Raw genomic sequence first — 23,165 nt, 5'->3', positions numbered from 1 at the left:
ATTCCTGGTATATCCATGACTCCTTAACACCTGACAGGTACTACATGCTTACGATATGCCAAACACTGAATATCTATTATCTTATTTAATCCTCTTAGAGGCAGATACTGTTATCAGTCCTATTGCACAGATTAGGTTGCTGATGCTTAAAGTGGCTAGTACCTTTTTCAAATGCACATAGGTGGGGAAAGATGAATATTTGAACTGCGAGATTCCAGAACCTGCCTGCCTGCCACTACACCCTCACTGAGCCAACAAATGTTTGTAGAATGATGAATGTCATTGTATGCATCACCTGGCTTTACGGGCTGTTGTCAAGATAAATACTTTAAAATTTAAACATAATATAGAGAGTGCTGTAAATATCTTTTTACTCTTTGTTACCCATGAAATTTACATACTATTGGTCCAAGATAAATGCAATTGTTGAATGAGTATCCCTGATGAAAAGCAAGTCAGAGCCTCTCAGGAGAGAGAGAAAAAGCCTGGGGCTTGTAGGTCTGGACAGATGGTAAGTTAGATAAACACATTTTCAAGGGTCAGAGTTAGTAAGCCCCAGTGAGGGGTTGCCTATCACTTAATGGACATGATGAGAATTGCCTAAAAGAGATTTAAAGAATCTTAGCCTACAACTCAAGCTCTGTTTATTGATGAGTATGACTTAGGGGAGAAGTTGAACCAGACCAAAAGCAGCTGGGAAAAAAAGTATCTGCCTCATCAAAAAAGCAGCTTTAAAGAAACAGTGAGAACGAATGGGGTACAGACAGATCATGAACCTCTTCTCTGCTTGGATGCAGTTGCCCCGGGCAGCTCCTTTTCAGAAGGACAGATTTTGAATGTGCTTGGGATGAAATGAGAGAAGAACAGAAGATTCTGGTGACCATACTAAGCTCGGAAGGAACTAGCGCCTGCTGGACCCATCTCTTTATTTCTAATGAGATTTGGATGCCTCCTTCAAACACACCCCCAGCCTGGAGGACAGTGCCAGGGAGGAAAGCCTGGCCGGAGGAGCCTACATATTCCCAATGTCACTACTCTCAAAAACAATATGAATGACTCACAGCACTACCAGTTCCCCTGGCTCCAGCAAAGATGGTGCTTGGAACAACATCCACTGTAATTGTCACTGAAAGCTACTTGTAGACAGAGACTGCTCTTGGCTGGGACAAGCAGAGAAGGAACAGGGCGGGGAAGAACTTCATTTGTAGGGAAATAAAAAGGTAGCATCAGGACCCTGGGAGCCAGCTGACTTTTAAACAATTAAGCTCACTTGGGAAAACAAAAGTTAGAGCTTCCTGTGCTTTTTACCATTACAGTTCTAGTTGGGGTTTCCGGATTCTTGTCTAGCACTGGATTTGGCACTAATAAAGAGTAATATTTGAAAACATTTTGTGCCATTTAGGAGACTTTGTGATCAAGAGGCCTTAAGCACTGTGAGGGAAAAAATGGACAATCTCTTCTACCCTACTGGATTATAAACTCAAAAGTACAGAGACTGGGTGTCTTTTATTTGCCAGTGTATACTCACTGAACCTAACACAGAGTAGATGATGAATGAATGAATGAATGAATGAACAAATGAATACCAACTTCCTAGAAATACCTTAGAATCTCGGGATGGAAAATATGACCTAAGAAAACTTCTACTCCAGTCTCCATAAAATCAGAGATCTCCTTTAACAACATTCTTGGGAAGAATGCATCGCATATCAACCAATTCACAATTCTTCTACCTCACTCTACAAAATCCACTTCATTTTCAAATGGCTATGTTTTTTGTTCACCCTTACCTGAATAAGAATCTTTCTTTCTTCTTGAAAATGGAAGCCATTGGTCCTCATTCTACTATCTGGGACACCCCCACATTTAAGTCAGACCATTTTCACAAGATAGGCCTCTGAGTATCAAACTCTTTCTTGGCCCTACCTCAGGCTCAATATCCCCAGATCCTTTAACAACATTCAGGATTGTTCCAAGATCCCCGATCATCCAACTTCCAACATTCTTCAAAGTATGACCTAAGGAATGTTTGTCTACAAGTGTCACTCAACCAATGTAGAATGGAGCACGACAATCTGATCCCTAGTCTGAATATCCTATTGATAGGATTCTGGCCCAAAATAATATAAGCATTTAATCAGTAGAAAGGATTTCTTTAGAAAATACCTGTGCATGAGCTCTCAATTTCTGAAACATGTACTCATTCATTCGGCAAGCATTTACTGAGTACCTAATACCTGCCAGAATTGAGCCAGGTGGTAAGTACACAGAGGTCATTCCTACCCTTGGAGAGCTTAGAGTATAGTGTGCAATGGGAAACCATAAAGGATTTAAGGAAAAGGAAAAAGAGAGATGAAAATCATTCTATTTTTCTCCAATTCCTTTCCCACCAAATGACCAAAGCACCTGGGATCCTCTTGGATGCCTCATTTTTGTGACCTTTAATACCCTGGTCCAAGAACCCTCATTTAGAGTGGACTAGTGGAAAGAGCACAGGCCTGGATAGCAGGACTTGATTCCAGTCTTGGCTCTCCCAATAACTTGCTTTGTGACTTTAGTTTTGTCTACTCCCTACTAACTCATTTGCTAAGACCTCTTCTGGCACCTTCTATGCATTCATCCATATGTTTGCCAAGTCTTTATGTGATTCCAAGTTAAAAACAAAATTTCTTCCAGGAATAGGATGCCCCCACTCTCACTGGTTGTCAAACGTAACCTATTCTTTCTATCCTTTCACAGGGTTTTAGTCCATTCAGGCTGCTATAACAAAAATACCCTAGACAGGGTGGCTTAAACAACAGAAATGTATTACTCACAGTTCTAGAAGCTGGGAAGTCCAAGATCAAGATGCCAGCACATTTGGTGTCTGGTGAGTGTCTGCTTCCTGGTTTATCTTCTAGGTCCTCACACGATGGAAGGGGCACAGGAGCCCTCCGGGGTTTCTTCTAGAAGGGCACTAGTCCTGCTCATGTGAGCTCTGTCTCATGACCTAATCATCTCCCAAAGGCCCCATTTCCTAATACCAACACATTGGGGATTAGGATTTCAACATAAGATTTTGAGGAGCTGAAAACATTCAGGCTATGGTACCCACACACACATATCCCCTTAATATGTTTCAGATAAAGAGGGATAAAGAAAAGACACCCCTTCCTTCGCTCATAATTTCCAATTCATCACTAAGTGCTGGTGTTTCTGCCTCCATAGCTGAAATTCATCCTCTCAGTCATAGCCTAAGTACTATGATAGCTCTTCACTGGTCATCCCACCATCACCTTTCCACCCTGCAATTCATTCTCCACACATACCCAGAGTGCTCTTTTTAAAACTTAAATCATACCACTAAACCCCACTGGAATCCTCCAGCAAACTCCCGACTACAGAAAAAAAAACAAAAACAAAAAAAACAAAAAGAAACCTCCTTTCCTTAGTTTTCAAGGCCTTTCAGAGCTGGCCCTACCTCCCTCTCCATTAGCATCTTTCATCATTCTCTTCCTTGCTCCCTTCTGAAGCTTCTGCCTCAATGGGCTCCTTCTGTCTATCCAAGACACCTATCTCTTCCCACCCTAAGTTTTTTGTACTGCCTATTCCCTCTACTGAGAATGTTCTTCCCTGAGTCCTTTGCATGGTATACTTCCTTCTCTTTTAGATATGGTCTCAAACATCAGCTCCCCAAGAAGTCTTTCTGACCACTCCATGTACAGGAAAAATCAATCAATCCCAGTCTCTCTCTCTCTTAAACACACACACACACACACACACACACACCACAGTTCTCATGATCATTTCTCCTTATTTCTATCAAAGCACTTGTCAACCTGCAATTATCTTTTTAGTTTATTTATTTGTCATCTGTCCAGACTACTAGAAAATGTTCCACGAGACTAAGAACCTGGTCTATCACCCTACTCCCAGTACTTCGAAGAGTATCTGGTAAATAGTAGACATTTAACAAATGTTTGTTGAATAATGAATAATTAAAGTAATGAATGAATTCACTACTGCTTCTCTTATTTCTATGTCTTTTAATACTTGTATGCAGGGCAGGGGAGGGAAGAGCAAAAATAGAATTAGAAGGACACTACAGAGTAATGACCATGATGGTGAGAATTTCAAAAAACAGGACAAGGAGGAATGGTCAGCTCTCAAAGTTATACTCAACATAAAAAAAAATTCCAAGTTTCTAACAGCCAGAGGTGTCCAACCAAGAAATGGGCTGCCTTGGAGGTGAGTCACTCCCTCAGTGTGTGTGAGCAGGGGCTGCACAGTCACTGCCGGGGCTATTGTAGAGGGGATTTACACATCCTAAGGGAGACCCAGCTTTAAACAATGAGCTCATGGCTGGAGCAGCCCCAGGCCAGCAAGTATGGAGCACTAAAATCCTGGCGAGGTGCTTCCTCCTCCAGTAAATACACAACATACGTTCAATTAGTTTCTCTGCTCCAGAAGAATCATCTCTTAGTGCCCTCAGCAATGAGATCTTGCTAATTGAAAACACTTGCCTCTATCTGCTTGAGAGGATTGGACTAAACTAGGCTACTGAAATGTAGTACATGCAGTGGGAGCCTAACTGGGGCAGGGGAGACACAGTAGACCAGAAACACAGTCCGGAGCAATGGGGGTGAGGGATAGGTCTCATTTCAGAGACCCTGGAACTTCCAGTCTTCAGACAATACATTTTACCAGAAAATGAGCGTACCCAGCTTAGGGGTAACGTTTTTCCCCTTCTCTTGGGAAGGACTCATTTCGGCTCAACAGCAATTACAAAAATTGGACCTCTCCACCTGCTTGTAAGGACACCAGGTTTTGACCCAACCATCTCGCTTCTGAAAGAGGCAGCCATTGGTATTTGAACTGTAGATGGTAACTTTGAGACCTAAGCCAGGGAAGAGGAGCAGCCATCAGAGCTCAAAGAGGCAGCAGCAACAAGAGCAGTGACAGAAAAGAGTAAGAGTAGCAGCCATCGTGTATTAAGTGACCTGGGCCAGCCCCTGTGCTGACTGCTCTTACAACATTGCCTCCTTCCATACTCGTGACAATTCCATGAACAAGAACCAGTATAATCCCATTTTACAGATTGGGAAACTGAGGCCTTTGGATTTAAGAGCTTGCCCCAGATCACACAGCTAAGAAGTGATGGAGGAGGGCGGGCCCCAGTCTGCGTCAAGAGCCAAGGCTCTGAGTCACAGAGCTAAGTGTGGGGGGCCAACCAGGCACTCCCCAAGGCCTGCTAGAGCTACACTCTTCCCAAGACCTGGCTCTTCTCTGACATCAGGCTTTTTGAAAAAAATCTAAGGTCAGAATATAGGCATTGGTTCTTTGATGGAAAAGGGAACTCTTTGGAAAATAATGTCTTCTAGTGAGCATGGAGGATCTCTCTTCCTGACTTTTCCTTAATGTATTTCCAACTGGGATGGCTAATTCTGTGTCAACTTGGCTGAGCCATTGTGCCAATATTTGGCCAAATGTTATTCTGGCTGCTTCTGTGAGGGTGTTTGTGGAAGAGATTTACATTAAATCAGTAAAACTTGAATAAAGCAGATTGCTTTCCAAAATGTAGGTGGGCCTCGTCCAATCAGTTGAAGGTCTGGCTAGAACAAAAGGCGGACCTCCCTCCTGCCCCCCATCAAGAGGGCATTCTCCCAGCAGACTGCTTTCAGACTTTATCTGTGTTCTGCACTGAATGTTTGTGACTCCCCAAAATTCCTATCTTGAAACCCTTACACCTGTCCCATGTGAAGGTACTAAGAGGTAGGGGCTTTGGGAGGTAATTAAGATTAGATGCTAGCATGAGGGTGGAGACTTCATGAGTGGGATTAGTGCCCTATAAGAGTCACAAGACAATTTTCTCCTCTTTCTACTCTCCGCCTGGTGAGGATACCATGAGAAGGCACCATCTGCAACCCCGAAGACAACCCTCATCAGAACCCAACGGCACCCTGATCTTGGACTTGCAATCTACAGAACTGTGAGAAACAAATTTCTATTGTTTTAAGCCACCCAGTCCATGGTGTTCTGCTACAGCAGCCCCAACACACTACGACAGTCTGCAACATCGGCTCTTCCCGGTTCACAAGCAGACTGACCTTAGACGCAAACTGCCATTTCTTCCTGAGTCTCCAGCCCGCTAGCCTCCCCCACCAGATTTTGGTTTTTTTTTTTTAATGATTTTTTATTATATTATGTTAGTCACCATACAGTACATCCCCGGTTTCCGATGTAAAGCTCAATGATTCACTAGTTGCGTATAACACCCAGTGCACCATGCAATATGTGCCCTCCTTACTACCCATCACCGGTCTATCCCATTCCCCCACCCCCCTCCCCTCTGAAGCCCTCAGTTTGTTTCTCGGAGTCCATAGTCTCTCATGCTTCATTCCCCCTTCTGATTACACCCCCCTTTCTTTATCCCTTTCTTCCCCTACGGATCTTCCTAGTTCTTATGTTCCATAGATGAGAGAAATCATATGATAGTTGTCTTTCTCTGCTTGACTTATTTCACTTAGCACTATCTCCTCCAGTGCCATCCATGTTGCAGCAAATGTTGAGAATTCGTTCTTTCTGATAGCTGAGTAATATTCCATTGTATATATGGACCACAACTTCTTAATCCAGTCATCTGTTGAAGGGCATCTCGGCTCCTTCCATGATTTAGCTATTGTGGACATTGCTGCTATGAACATTGGGTGCATATGGCCCTTCTCTTCACTACGTCTGTATCTTTTCCCCCACCAGATTTTGAACCTGCCACGCCTGCACAGTTACATGAGCCAATTCCTTAAACTAGATCTTTCTACCTATATATACACATATGCCATTGTCTCCGTTTCCCTGGAGACCCTTGACTAATATGCCAACTGAACTTTCTGACCACAGAAGAATTCCCATGTTTCATCCAACAAGTTAATCATTTACTCATGCTAACCACATGTTTGGTCTCATAGGACCACACTGTTCAAATTGAAATGTGCTCAGGCATCACCCAGGGAGCCTATAAAAGTATGGATTCAAATGCAGTAAGTCTGGGGCAGGGCCTGAGATTCTGCATTTCGACCATTGTTCTAAGGTAATGCTGACAGGCTGGTCCCTGAACCATGCTGGAACCATGAACCATCAGCCAAGATTGTAGGGACAAAAGCAAAAAGTCACCTGAGTGTGCCCAGAAATTTTCTTAATCTAGCACTAAGGCATGATTTTTATGGCACATTTTTAAAAAGAAAATAAAATCTGGTTTTCTGCTTCAATCCTCTGTCTTGGCAACACTGCATCTTAAACACTGTAACCTGCTGCTCACCTTAGCCCAGAAAAACTCTGTCATATTGTTCTCCAATCCTACCCCCTTTTCATCTTAAAAAGAGACCAACATTTGGCAATGCATAAGGAGAAAAACACAATTAAACCCCAAAGAAAAAACCCCCACAGTCCTTCCATTTCAATTAGAATCAGCGGCTGTTGGAAATGGGCAAATTTAGAGCAGTAATACCAATGGAAACAGTGAATTCTCAGTTGTGATCAAAGGCTCCATTTAGCAGGCTGAAAAGCAAGCATGAGCTTAATTGAACAAGAGAGAGATCGCCTCCAAAGCATCCAGGCATAATCAAATAGCCTTGAAAAATATAATGCATCAGATGGAGGGGAATTAGCCCTGGGCTCCAAATGCCCTCGCCTGGCCTGTGTATCCCTCCAGCATCAGCAAAGAGAGACCCCAGAGGTCACCTGGTCCAACTCCCCAGCCCATGTGAGAATCCACCTTAGACCAGAGCTTTCAAAGTTTTTGCCTGTAATGCACAGAATACATTTACATCTGACCCAGTGTGCACACACCATAGTAAAAGCTTCACCAAGTAACACGTATCACTTCCACATGTGAAGTCCTCCAATACTTGCTCTTCCTTTTCATGCTTTTCAAGGCTGTCAAAAACAATGGATTTCAAGACTCACTAAGGGGTCATGACCCACAGATTGAAAAACACTACTCTAGGGTATGCCAGGTGAGCAGCCAACCAGCCTCTTCATCTAACAGTTGAGTGCCCACCATCTTCTGAGCTCCAGGGTCACAGCAGCAAACTCACAGGCAGGTGGAAAAGACAGGTGTTAAACCAACGATCATGCAAATACATATTTAATATTACAAATTTAGGCAAATGTGGAATAGGAGGCACAAAGCACACAATGGAAGATTATAATGGGGGTACCTATTTGGGACCAGAAGGATGACCAAGACGGATCAGGCAAAGCCCCATGGAAGGAATTTTCCGCTGGGATGAGAGGATAGTAGAGAGCAGCCAGGCAGAAGGGGAGTAGTCTAGGCAACCATCTCCCATGCGGGGGGACGGGGAGAATGCATGGTTATCTGTGACAACCTCAGGGGGTAATAAAACGGCACCTGCCCAGCCCAGGTTCATCAGGATTTCACCATTCGTCAGATGCTGGCCCAGGCACTTCACAATACCACCAATCTTAGTGAAATCCAACCGCCTGGTCTGAATCCCAGGCCCACCCCTCATAGACTGTGTGATTTGAAGCAAGTTAGTTCAGTTGTCTCATTTGTAGAGAAGGGATTATTCATGGTGCCTGCCTCATCACGTCGTCGCGAGAATTAAGTGGGTTAACACGAACGGAGGGGCTTAGGAAAATGCCTAGTGCATAGCAAGTACAGAATAAATTGCTAAATAAAGAGAGATGGACTCAAAATCCTTAACAACTTGCTTCAGTAAGCACCACTTGTCTATTGGCACATGAAAAGAAACCCATTTGCCATCCCTGAACTAGCTGATTCCCAAAAGAGTTATTTTTTTCCCTATTCTACTATTTTAAATCTAGCAGAACAGAGGGCTGAATTCCTTCACCCCCTCACCCCCGCAGGGCCCTATAGACAAAGGAGACAGGACACGGAAAGAAAGGGAACGAACGGGTCTGCCTGTCTGCGCCTAGCTGCCATATCTGGGCCTGCAGTCACCGCCAGTCTCTCCTTGCTGACGAATTTTCTAGTTCACCAACAATACAGTTGATTTCTCCAGAGAACTATAATAATGGAATTACAGTATGTTTACTTGATGCAGAAAACCTCCGGCTAGATAGTAAATTAGGGACCTCACAACGTTGAAAAATCTTCAAGCTTTCAAGAGGCCTAAACAGATCCAAAATGCCAGGTTCGAGTCACATCAATAATTAAAATTAAATTATTGTGCTGAACTGAAAGTCATCTCCAATATAACATTTTTAAAAAATGGTTCTCCAAAGATAAACTCAACCTTGGCTTCAGGGAGACATCTATTATAAATCCACAGAATCAGAGACAGAAAAGCAAGCTGTTCCCATTGTGCACACGCTGTGTCTAATTCCCCATGATGGGCAAGAACAGGGAGGCTTGGCTGGGCATTCGAAACAACAACTGCTGGGAAGAAGCGATAAAAACGGGAGGCAGACCTCGTATTTGTAGGGCTTGTTGTGGTGTACTGTGCACACCGTCATCTCCGTCGGTCCTCTCGGTATCCCTACAAGGTAGGTATGGCAGGGACCTCCAGCCCCACTGCACAGATGAGGCTTGTGGTAGCAAAATGACTAGAGTCAGGACATGTGGGCAGTCAGTGGCATAGATGGGATGAGAATTCAGATTTCCTGGAATAGAGGAAAGATGGGAAGAATGGAAAGAAGTAGGAAAAAGGGAAACACCCTGCCTTTCAAAATAGCAGAGAAGAAACATGAAGTTTAAAAGCAAAAGGCATTTTTGCAATGACTCTGAGCTGTTAAATCATGCTTGTTCCTATGGATTCTTAGAAGATGTTATTATGCTGTAACTGATATACAAATAGCTACCAATTTACCATGGGCTAAGTATCGGTCTAAACAGTTTACGTGAATAATGATGATCCCCATGTAATCCTCACAACAAGCTTCCAAGTGGAAATGATCATTTCACAGTTGAGAAACTCAGGTCCAGAGAGGTAGATTATTTGCCGAAGCTCACACAGCAGGTAAGAAGTAAACCGACTCGATCTTAGTCTGATTGCCAAGCCCAACCTCTTCAGCACTTGACTATGCTGTTTCCAGACATACCCAGGGGGGAAAAGGTAAGCATTGATTGGACCAAACTATAGGAAATGAGGCACCTCCATATCAACTAAGGATTAAACTAAATGCTACCTAGTTCCTATGTTCCCCTGCAGGCAGCTTTATTGGGCTAATGAAATTGTAACTTCTCGTATTCATTTAACAAATACTTATTAAGCGCCCACTATGTGTCAAGCACAGTGCTTAACACTGGGAACACAGCAGTGAATAAATAAATAAAATCCCTGCCCTTATGAAATGCCCATTCAACACAGGAACAAACAAAGGCAAAACAAGTAATACGAATATTATGTCAGCTGGTAGTAAGTACAACAGAAAAAAAGCCAAACAGGAAAGGGGAGAAGGATGCAATTTTTAAAAAGATGGCCAGGGAGGGCCTCACTGAGGAAGAGGTGATCGTTGAAGCAAGAGATGCAATAAGCCATGTAGGATGCTAGGGAAAGAACATTCCAGGGATTGAGAACAGCAAGTGCAAAGGTCCTGTGGTGGGAATAACAGAAGAGGTCAGTAGAGCAGAGAATGGTAGGTGATGACGTCAGAGAACACAGGGCCAGGTAACATGTGGGACCTTGTCAGCCATGAGGACTTGGGCTTTCAGTGAGAGGGGAGCATTGGGGGTTTAGCAGAGGAGTGGCAAGATCTAAGATCCAAGTCACATTTATAGGATAACTCTGGCTGCCACTTAGACAACAGACTCAGTGGGCAAGTGGGCAAAGGTGGAAGCCGGAGGCCAGTTAGGATGTGAGGGGGATGGTGGATTGTTGCTAATAATTATTATGATGTCAGGATGGCCCTTTACTCCTTACCAATACCTTCCCATAAATTACTTGATCTTCATAAAAAATCCTAAGAGTAGATTGATTATATCCTATTAGATTAAAAAAAAAAAATAACCTCAGGCTTTGGCTTGCTTAAGTGGCTTGTTCAGTGCCCTGCTAAAAGTCTCTCAGTGAGTTAGTGGAACAACCGTATCTTCAGTCCAAGATGTTGTCATTCCATGCCCACTGCCTAAATCCCCTCCCTCGCCGCTCCCTTGCCTGACTCCCGGGGTATCTGATGATAGCCATCTGACCATCAAGCTGCTTGGCCGGACTGTAAATGACATTGATATGTATCTGGTAACCCCGATCCCAGACAACACAGAAAACAGAATCCAGCAAAAGAAAGAAGCCATCGAGACCCATCCTCACAGCGGCATAAGCCTCTTGAACAAAGCATAACGGGAAGGGAGGGCCAGGGAGTCTTAGGATGTAAATGCAGTGTTTATTCAGCACTTCTTTGTGCCCAGACAATATTAGATGCCATGTGGGGAAAAGGAAGAAATAAAATTCTCTGTTGTCAAGGAGATTATGATGCAGTGGGGAGGAAAGACAGCGTGCCACCGAGAGGAGCTGTCACACACAGACTGCACGTTAGGGGTCAGGAAGGCCTGGGATTAGCCTAGTCTTTGGGGAAGGGAGCAGCTTGAGAAAGGAACCCTACTGGATGCTTTCCAAAGGTAGCCCCCAAATTCCACAACTTTCCGTCTTTTTAGAGGTATGATTAGAATCATCCAAGGAAAGCCTTCCAACGCTGTGATATTCTGTTGGCCTGCCAGGCAACTTTCACGGGTATCCCTTTATTTCTCAGTTATTCCTTTCTTCCTTAGTTTGTCTCTTCGAGAGTCCAAAACATACATGCTACCAGAAGTGGGATTTTCAACACTAAGACCAAGAAACCAAGCCAAACAAGTCTCCTCCGAAGAAGACCAATGAGCGATTTTAAGTGTCCAAGCTGTAAAGGTCTCCAGTGGCCGTCAATGTCAGGGGCTGGTAAACTTTGGCCCACGGGCTGGCCTCCTGGTTTTGTAAATCAAGTTTTATTAGTATACAACCAAGCCCTTTGGTTTACAAGTTGTCAGGAGCAGCTTTATGCTGAAACAACGACTCTGAAACGCTCAGAGTTGAGTGGTTGTGACAAAGACCATATGGCCCACAAAGCCTAGAGTATTTACTCTCTGGCCTTTAAATGTGCTGACCCTTGCTGTTTTCCAAAGCCCGCATTCTGGAGAAGGGAAAACTGAGGTCCAGGGAAGTTCAGGAAACTGGCCAAGCCTATTCGAGGAGTCAGTGTATCACCCAGTAAGGAGTAGAGCAGGTTACGTGAGGGCTGGCCATCCTTCAGTCATTTGGTTGTTCTCCCAACAAGTATTTTCTATCGTCCTCATGCTCCAGGCCCTGGGTGAGGATGCTGCCATGCCGAATTTGTATAAGCCCCTGCCTGCAGGGTTCCTACGCTTGAGGTAGTAGGGGAATCCAGGTCGTTCAAAAAAGTAAAGAGGAGTAACTACAAAGTGTGCACTGTCTATGAAAGAAACTAACAGAATGATGGGGCAGGGTGCAGCTTGCAGATGGAGGAAGATATGTGGGACAGAAAATCAGGAAAGGCTTTTCTGAAGAGGTGATATTTGAGCTTGGCTGTGAGAGATGAGGCAATAAAGAGTAGATGGAAAAGCATTCACATGGAGGGAACAGCAACTGCAAAATCCCTGAGGTGCCAACAAGGCTGGCAGGTGCAAGGAATCTCAGGAAGGTGCCTATGGCCAGAGCACAGTAGGAGAAGAGAGTGCCATGAGGTGGGGGGGGGGGGCGGGTCAGAGGTGCCAGTGCAGGCAGGCTCATGGCAATGAGTGTGGATGACCAACTCTTTCTTGAACATATTTCCCCTATAGTGCCACATCACCATCATCCCTATAACGAAGTCTTCAGAGGCCCAGGAGGAGAAAATGTGGCCCCTGCATTTGATGCTACAGAAAGCCGTGCTGGGTTAATTACAGCATTCTTAACTGTAACCGTGTTCTATGCCAGAGCCCTCCTCACCGGAGCCCACCACGGCCCTCACCACGGCTCTCACCACAGAGCACTCCCAGAGACTGTGAGGGAAGGCCCCACCTTCTCTGGCCCAGAGGTAACTCTCCATCCTAGTCTGGAGAGGCAGACGGTCTGGTAGTTAATCATCTGGAACCTTCCACATGTGGGTTTGAATCCTGGCTCTTCCAGCATAACCTCACACAAGAAGCTTACATGTTTCTGGGCCTCCAGGAAGTGGGTGGTGGTGGTAATAATAGCTATCTCCCTGGGCTGCAGGGAGAATTAGAGAAGACGAGATGGGTCTAGCCTTTGCACAGTACCTGGCACGTGCTCAATAATTTGATAAATCATAATTATTAGTGGGTTACATAAAGATAGAGCTTGCCACTGGTCTCAGTCTTGTGGGCCAAAGTAAAGAAAGGTCTCACTGCTGTCAAGTTGTCAAATATCCCAGCAGAGAAACTGAAGGGCAAAGAAGTCAAGTGACTGGCCCATGGTCACACAGCAATTAGAAGTTTGTCATGCTTCCGTGGCCCTTCAGTGCCCACCCAGCGCTCATTACAGCTCCCCAACACGGCAGCCTCTGTTACACTTGGACCTGGACCATTAACCTCCAGGCAGATTCCAGAGCATTTTGAAAACAGGAGTGGGGAGGGGAGCAGCCCTGCAGAACTCATTTCAGAAGAGTCCGGATGAAGTACCGTCCACGTAGGACCTGTACAAAGTTGGATCGCTCGTGCTCTTCACACCCGTGAGGGACTCACAGGCTTGTAGGAAAAATGGTCATCACAAACAGGTATAATCTTGGGGGATGCAAGCTTTACTCGAGGCACAGACACAGGAGAGAGTGGTTTATGTGCCCGGGGAGTCAGGGAAGGCCCCAGAGAGGAAGTGACACCTAAGCCAACTCTCACGAGTATTGCGGACACCAGGAGGAGTTGGGCTTGGCGGAGGAGAGAGAACAACAGGCAAGTGTTAAGGCTGGAAAGATGGGCACAGCTCATGGAGGGCCCCAGAAACCTGAACCAAGGAGCTTGGATGTGATGGGGAAAGGCAGGGGGGGCATCGCGCAGGGGAATCCGTGGCTCACAGTGGCATCACTGCGGCATCACTCCGGCCACGGGAAGAAGGATTTGAGGTGGCAGGGCCAGAAACAGAAGGAACAGTCCAGAGCCTGCACTGTAAGTCCAAACCTAAGCCAGAACAATCCCGAAGAGCAGGAAAGGAGACGCGTTCTGGAACCACTGGGGAGAAGGATCAGCAACATGAAATGACAGACAGGATTTGGGGACAAGGGAGGGAGAGAAGGGACATGTGCTGGGCTGGGCCTGCCTTTCACCAAGAGGCGGACTCCAGAGAAGGCACACGTGGGGAGGGGGGCGAGGAGGTCAGGACACAGCCAGAGCAGCCACCAAGCACAGGGTTTCCCACCACGTTGTTCTGCTTTTCATTCTGTGAGAATGTCCTGGCCCACCTCCGTGGCATAAACCAGATGAAACCAGAGCCACTCCAGGCAGATGGGAGGAAGGAACGGAGAGCACCCAGCTCCTCACTGCCCCCAGAGAAGCAAGAACCCCTCCGCCCTACAGGTGTGACCCAGCAACGTGGCAGCGGCTCCCAGAGACCAGGACAACACAGATGGAGAAATCAGTGCTGCGGCCTGCCAGCCGGGAGCCCAGAAGCAAGGTCCTTAAGCCAAGGCGCACAGCAGCTGCAGCCCATCAGAACTGGACCCAGGACCTGACAGTGTGCAGTTTACCCGCTCCTCTCCCTCCCCTCAAAATTATTCCAGCAGGAGGCTCAGACCTACGTGGGGGAGAGGCGGGGCCCAGGTGGGGAGCTTCTGCTCTCCGGAGGCTGGCTCTGCAGCAGCTCCGTTCCCCTGCAGGGCAGAGCATCGCAGGCCCTACTCTTCCACTCTCCTGGGCCCGGCTTGCTGAGGCAGCCACCCCAGACCCCACACGCTGGGCCCTCCACCAGCCAGGCTGTGTGCCACCGCCACCCCGGGCCGCCTTCCTATTTTCCCGCGGCCTGATTATTTTAAGCCGCCTCTGAGGCCCCACTGGCCGGCCATGGCCAGTGTTATCTCCCGCACGCAGTCGCCGCCTTGTTAAAAGGCAATCAGAGGAGCTGACTTTAATAAATGTTAACACCCTCAGTGTGAAGTCTGGCAATTAAAACTCCTCCCCAGGACCTCTGAAACAGGCCTGTGGAAAATCCCCCATCTTAATAAGCTCCTGTCATCAGAGGACACGGGGAGAAAGGAGGGGTAAAAGGGAGGCATTAAAAGTTGCAAAAGGGGGGGAAGAAGCCGAAAGGCCCTTCTTTCCCCAGCAGGTCTGGGACAGGGTCTGAGAATGTGCACGTCCAGCAAGTTCCCAGGTGACCACAGCCTGAGAACCACAGATCTAGCCCAATGCGGTCACGTCACAGATGGGAAAACCAGACAGAGACCGGGACTGGCCCAAGATCTCACAACTGCTGGGTGTGGCCCAGCCCGAAGAGTCTCCATAAGCTTCTTGAGAGCAAGCCTCAAATATGTTTTAAATGCTTTTCGCCCCATAGGTACCTAGTGTGTATTCATCACCATCAGCCCCATCGTCATCATCGTCGTGAAATGAGGTCTTTGGAAGTCAAGGGAAGACACAGTCGGTGGTTGGCAGGCTGAGGAATGGGCGGCCTGCCTCATCAACACACAGGAAACCAAATTGGAAAGGAGCTCCCTAAGTGACTGCTTTGATATTTCCGAACGACAAGATTCCCTTTGTTTCTTCTTCCTTTAGATCAAAGACAGAGATTTTTCAGGGCCCTTAGGCGTCATCTAGTCAAACCTTTTCACTGAGGCCCGGAGAGGACGGGAGGTTGTCCCACGGTGAGCACGGTGAGTGGCAGACTGGTTCCCCCGTTCTCAGTCCAGTACTTCTCCTGGGCCCCTCACACATCCGAATGCTCTAGTCTAGTCTAAGCAACAGGCCACAAGTCAGCCTCTCCAGAATGAGGGAGTGAGGCGCTGCTGCCCATGTCACCGCAGGCACGGCGCCCGCTCACCGAGGCTAAGGCCGTGTTCTCCCTTTACTGCGCACAGCGCGCTCCTCCTGCCCCCACCCGGCAGCAACACCCCTGGCTGAACCCCGGCTTGGCCCTCCTGCCTCTTGGCAGCACAATGAGATGCACGGGGATTGCTGTTTGGCCTTCTGTCTGGAACTTGGAAGTGAAATCCTCTCTGCTCTAAAAACCTGGGATTCTGGGAAGAGAAGGCAGTGCCGTGGCGTCATTAGGACCACGGCCTTGCGTATGTGTTTCCGGGGGCTGCTGTAACAGAGTGCACGAATCTGTGGCGGGGTGGGCGGCAGCGGCTAACAGTGGAAATTCACGGTCTCCCAGGCCTGGAGGCCAGAAGTCTGACATCAAGGTGCTGCCAGGCTTGGGTCCCTCTTCGGGCTGTGGGCGAGACTCTGTCCCAGGCCTCTTCTTCCAGCTTCTGGCGGTTTGCCGACAATCTTCGGTGTTCCTTGGCTTGTAAAAGCAGCACCCCGATCTCTTCCTTTCTCTTCACATGGCATTCTCCCTGTGTGCACGTCTGTGCCAGATTTCCCTTCCATGAAGACATCGTCATACTGGACCACGGGCCTCTCTATCCAGTAAGGCCTTGTTTTAATTTAACGAATGACATCGGCAATGGCCCTGTCCACAGGTAAGGTCACATTCTGAGGCACCGTGGGCTAGGACTTAAACGTGTGTTTGAGGGGACACCATTCAGTCCCTAACGGCTTGGATCACATACAGTTTGCCTCACTGTCCTCTCACCTGCCAGCGAGGAGACCCAGAGCAAGTCCCAACCCTCGGAGCCTTGTTTTCCTCAGCTGCAAAAATAGAGGATCGATTAAGGAACACAGAGACAGTCACAAAACAGCAGCCACTACCCCAAGCTGGCAAATCTGGGGGGCGCAGGCACGGCCGGAACCCCAGCTCCGCCGCCTGCTCATTCTGTGGCCATGGGTGTTTGAACCTATCTTTCACAACAGATTTCAGTTGTTCTCGTTGCAAAAATGGGGGTCACAGTGATGCGAATCCCACAAAGGACAATAGGAGATGTTTCCTGAGAAAAACACTTTGAGTACTATCAGGTGTGGCGCCTGGTACTGGTACTGGCGGTGGCTACGGACGGTGCTCGACCAGCTGCGTGGGGAAGAGCGAGTCTGCACCACCAGGGGGGCCAGGCCACCTGCCCGGGACGACGGAGGACAAATGTGCCAGTCAGCAGCCCAGAGGCTTGCAAGCAGGTCCTGAGGGCTATGGGTGAGGCCAGGGTGGTCACGGCCTCTGAGGCTGGGGAAAGAGGAGTGGAGCAGCCGAGGCTCAGCCTACCGCCCTCCACAGAGCTCTGCAGAGCTCCGCAGCCTCGGGCTATCAGCCTATCAGCCCCAGTGAAGGGAAAAGAGGGGCTGGGGCCTGGGGCAAGGTCCAGAGGCAGACAGACCTGGGTCAGAATCCTGACATTGTCACTTGCTGATTATGTGACCTTGGGAAAGTTTCCTCCTCCCTCTCAGAGCCTCAGTTTCTCAGCTGCAAAGTGTGAGGATCGTAGTACCTGGCTCATTCACAGAGAGTTAAGGCACGTAATGAGTAGAAAGTGTTCGATGCCACACCTGCCCTGCAGAAAGTACATGTTTTGTTGTTGGTTTAAATTTTTATTTACATTCTAGTTAACATACAGTGAAATATTGGTTTCTGGAGAATTCAGTGATTCATCACTTACAAGACTCAGGGATCATCACAAGTGCCCTCTTTCATACCCATCACCCATTTAGCCCATCCCCCACCCACCTCTCCTCCAGCAACCCTCGGTTTGTTCTCGATCTTTAAAAGTCTCTTATGATTTGCTTCCCTCTCACTTTTTTTCTTTCCCATATGTTCATCTGTTTTGTTTCTTAAATTCCACATGAGTGAAATCATAGGGTATTTGTCTTCCTCTGACAGGCTTATTTCGCTTAGGATAATACCATCTAGTTCTATCCACATGGTTGCAAATGGCAAGATTTCATTCTTTTTGATGGCTGAGTCATATTCCTGTGTGTGTCTGTGTGTCTACACATCACATCTTTATCCATTCATCAGTCGACGGACAGTTGGGCTATTTCCACAATTTGGCTGTTGTTGATAATGCTGTTATAAACATCGGGGTGCATATACTCCTTTGAACCTGTCTTTTTGTATCCTTTGGGTAAATACCTAGTAGTGCCATTGCTGGGTGGTAAGGCAGTTGTTTTTAACTCTCTGAGGAAACTTCATACTGTTTTCCAGCATGAAAGCACTTCTTTTAAAGAAAGGAAAAGAGAAAGAAAAGAAAAAGTTCCAGTAGTAGAAAGAGCTCTGGTCCAAGAATTATGCATCTGCCACCAACTTCCTATGTGATTTTGGACAAGTCACCCAACCTCTCTGGACCTCAATCCTCTGTAAAGTGAAAGGATATGCCTGAATGGCTTTCCAGGCCAACATCACATCTGTTTTCAGAGACTGACTCGGTCACTGTGGAAGTGTGTCAGAGCCCCAGAGGAGGGAGGGCCCCAGAGAGTAATGGCAGCAGTTGTGGGGAGCTGTTCTAAGGTCAGGGACAGCCAGGCCCTGGACCTCATGGTTGCAGGGCCTTTCCCCTGCCTCCCCGACCTGCTTTACCTCAGTCTAGTCTGCTCCATCTGGAATGACCTCTTTCTGCTCCTCAGACACCTAAGGCAGTTCCCACCTAAGAGACTTTGCACATACAGCTGCTGTCTCCACACGCGCTATGTGCACTTACACACACACACACACACACACACACACACATACACACACACCACTCTCTCTGCCTTTGGCAGTTCCACTCCCTGCAGGAAAAAGCTGCCAACAGCTGCCTGCAGGGAAAAGCTCCCAGAAGACAGTCAGCCCCTGCCCTCATTCCAACGTTGCCACACCAAGGAAAGAGTGTCACTGACAGCAGCCAACATGGGAAGGGGACAGCTATGGAGAGGCAGAGAGGGATGCCACAGCTTCCTGGAGGGCTAATCCCAGCCATTTGGGAATAAATCCTGAATCACCTGGGGTGAGACAAATGTGGTGTCAGGGCTGGGGTGGGACCTCATGCTGTGGACAACCCATTAGGAACCTGGGGTTCAGAGAAAGTCTGGTGAGAGTTCAAGTCCAAACCCAGCTACTAACTTAGGGTTTAGAGCTAGGGCTCTGGGGTCAGATGCAAAGAACATTCACTGAGAGCCTCACGTATGCCAGGCAGTCTCTCAGACTCTCAGGACCCAGCAGGGAAAAATCAATGGGTCCAGGATTACTGCCTCCCTGGAACTGACCTTCCAGCAAGAGATGATAGACATTACATATAATAAGAATATGGTAGGTTTCAAAAATGAAAGATGATGGAAAAGAAGCAGAGCAGGCTAACGGAAAGCAGAGAACACAGGCAGCAGAGGGAGGCTGGCCAGGGTAGGTCTCACGGTGCAGGAGGACTTGAAAGAAGACTTGAGGGAGGTGATGAAGTCATCCAAAGAAGAATCTGGGTCACAGGGAACAGCAAGATGAAAGTTCTAAGGGGTTACCCAAGTTGAAATCCTGGCATCACCGCCTACCAGCTATGTGGCCTCAGGAAGTTACTGAATCTTTATGAGCCAAGCTTTTCTCATCTACCCAGAGCGGATAACACCAGTCCCCACCCAAAAGGCTGTTAGAAGTTAAAAGTAAACAAGGGCCAGAATGGCAGAGTGAGGATCTCCATGAACTCTCCCTCTAAAACAGTGAAAAGGTGGGCTAAAGAATTAAAATCAACCAGAAGTTTAGAACTTGGCAATTAACCAAAGCCACAAAACTACCTGAAAATCATTTATCCAAGAGAAACAATTGAGCATCAGCAAGAGAGCAGAGCCTGTGACATTTTAACTTCCCCCCCTCCCTCCCCAGACCAATGTCCTGGTAGCCAAGAGCCAGCAGCACAGTGGACAACAAAGCAATCTCACTGTGTTGGGGTCTCCATTAAAAAGACAACATATCAAAATGTATAGTGGGCAGCAAAAAGAGTCAGAAGGAAATGTATAGATGTAAATGCTATGTTAAAGAGGAAGGTCCCCAATCCATACCCTCAATTTCCACCTTAAGTAGAAAAAGAGCAAGCCAAACCCAAAGCTAGCAGAAAGATGGAAACAAGAAAGATTAGAGCTGAAATAAATGGAGAATAGAAAAACAAGGTAAAATTAAGGGAACCAAAGTTGGTTCTTAGAAAAGATCAACAAAGTTGGCAAATCTTTGGCTAGACGGGCTAAGAAGAAAAAGAGAAGAGACCCAAATTACTTAAATCAAGAATGAAACAGACAATATTACTGCCAACTTTACAGAAATAAAAGGAATAATAAGGAAATACTATGAAAACTATATGCCAACAAATTAGATAACTTTAATGCAATGGGCAAATTCATAGAAAAACAAGAATTCTTTAAACCAACGAAAAAGAAAGACAAGCTGAATAGACCCATAATAAGCAAAGAGATTGAATTAGTGGTTTTTGAACTTTCAACAGTAACAACAGCAACAACAAGCCAAGACACAGGGGCATCTGGGTGGCTCAGCCAGTTAAGCGTCCAGCTCTTGGTTTTGGCTCAGGTCACGATCTCAGGGTCATGGGATAGAGCCCCACACTGGGCTCCATACTCAGCAGACAGCACGCTTCTCTCCTTCTCCCTTTGCCCCTCCCCTGACTCATCTCTCCGTAAATTAAAAAATTAAAAATTAAAAATTAAACTAAAAGAAGCCAAGACACAGATAGATTGACTGGTGAATTCTAAAAAACATTTAAAGAATTATTACCAATTCTTCACAATCTTCCAAAAATAGAAGAGGAGAGCATACCTCCCAATTCATTTTACAAGGCCCCTGTGGTCAAATGAGGCAAAGACATCATAAGAAAACTAGAGGCTAATATCCCTTATGAATGTAGATGTTAAAATCCTCAGCAAAATACCAGAAAACTGAATCCAGTGGCACATAAAAAGTAGTATTCACCATAACCAAGGGGATTTATCTCTGGAATAATCCAAGGTTAGTTTAGCATCTGAAAGTCAATGTAACACACCATATAAATAGAATAAAGCCTCAACGTTACTAATCATCAGGGAAATGCAAATCAAAACTGCTGTGAGATGTCACCTTACACCTGTTTAGACGGCTCTTATTTAAAAAAAAAAAAAGAGTTAGCAAATGTTGGTGAGGATGTGGAGAAATTGGAACGCTTGTGCACTGCTGGTGGGAAGGTAAAATGTTGTAGCCACTCTAGAAAAGAATATGGATTTTCCTCAAAAACTTAAAAACAGAACTACCATACAATCCAGCAATCCCACTTCTGGGTATTTACCCAAAGGAAATGAAAACAGGATCTCAAAAAATCCCCACAGTCCCATGTCCAGTGCCGCATTACCCCCTATAGCCACCACACGAACGAAACCTCAGTGGCCATCAACACATGAATAGATAAAAAGGAAATGGTATCCACACAATAGAATATTATTCGGCCTTGAGAAATAAGGAAATCCTACCATGTACAGCAGCATGGAGGGACCTTGGTGGCGTTACGCTAAGTGAAAGAAGTCAGAGAAAAACAAAGACTGTGTTCTAACACCATAAGTCGGGTCTTAAAAAGCTGAAACAGTAGAATGATGGATACCAGGGGCTGGTGGTGGGTGAATTGGGAAGATTGGCCAATGCATACAAACTTGCAGTTAGAAGGAGTCCGTTCTGGGGATCCAATGCACAGCATAGCGACTATACTTCACAATATTGTATTATATACTTCCAGTTGCTAGGAGACTAGATCTGAAATGTCTACCACAAAAAAAAAAAATAATAATTATGTGACATGACAGAGGTATCAGCTAAGGCTACTATGATAATCGTATTGCCATATATAAATATATCAAACCAGTACCTTACACTTACACAATGTTTTATGTCGAGTGTATCTCCATCACACAAAAAAAGAACACCTGATTCAACATATTCCCGCAATATTTTCAATATATCCGGCTCTGGCAGTGCCCGCAGAAGGACTGAAAAATCGCAAGGACAATGAACACTGTTCAAATCAGAGCAGTGCCTGTCCCGGTTCTGTCACTAACCAGCCCCGGAGCCTTGGGAAAGTTCCCTCTGAGTTCTAAAGCACCCTCCCCCGCAATGTGCGAAGACTAGCTCTCAGAACAAACTATAAATCAGATCCTGTCACCCAGCTGGTTGCCCTGGTCTTTAGGTCTCAGTTATTTGGCTTCTGCCACTCTCAGCCTCATCTTGACCACTGTCCTCTGTGACTTTCTGCTGTTCCTTCAATACACAAGCCGGTTCCTCACCTCAGAGTCTCTAAATTCACAGCTCTCTGCCCAGGGCATGGGCCTCCAGCCCTTACCACAACTGGCCCCTTCTCATAATCCAGGTCTCCACTCTAAATCACCTCAAAACTCACCCCCTGATCACCCAAACAAAACATGACACCAGAGTATTCTTACCACTTACCAGTCTCTGAAACCCATATTTCTTTCTTTTTTGGCTTCCTACCAACTTTCTCTACTAAAACACAGATTCGGTGAGAACATGGACATTCTCATAGAGTGCCTGACTCACAGATTTCAGTAATTATTTGGTGAGGGAATGAATGTTCTTAACTGAGCAGGAACCATAATCACTAAGGAAAAATTCATTTGTCTGATGAATTTATTGGCATTTAGCAGGAAGATGAATCCTGAGGTCACAGGCTGGATAAGATTTGATCGGGAAGAAGACAGGAAGTTCACGCTGGCCTGCAGGCCTCAGAAATCAGGTTGCTACAAGAGCAAAGAGATTGTAAGGTCCAATCCCAGGCTCTGTCCCTTATCCCCACAACACACACTCAGACACACTCGTGTTTGCTCCAAACTCTGCCTCCCCCAAAAAACAACTTAGCAGCTGAGCTCCCCAAATCACACCATAAGATCCCAGACAGGGGAAAGATCATTTTTTATAATTACTGAGTAGGAGCTCCCATACGGCACCCTGCTGAGAGCAGGCAAGCAAGACGGATCAGAACAGACGGCTTATTAAATTATCCACTGCATCAACTCAATGAGCACTTCCAAATGGCTTTATTTCTTTTCCCTCTATTTTTTCTACCCATGGGTTTTTCACATTTGCTTTCTTCTCCCTGCTGTTTTTAGGATTCCCCTTAGGTGTTCAGATCAATGC

The sequence above is a fragment of the Ursus americanus genome, chromosome 15 (assembly GCF_024610735.1).
Source record: "Ursus americanus isolate L20-20 chromosome 15, mUrsAme1.1.p, whole genome shotgun sequence".
NCBI lineage: Eukaryota > Metazoa > Chordata > Mammalia > Carnivora > Ursidae > Ursus > Ursus americanus.
The sequence above is the reverse complement of the archived record's forward strand: the minus strand, read 5'-3'. Positions refer to the sequence as shown.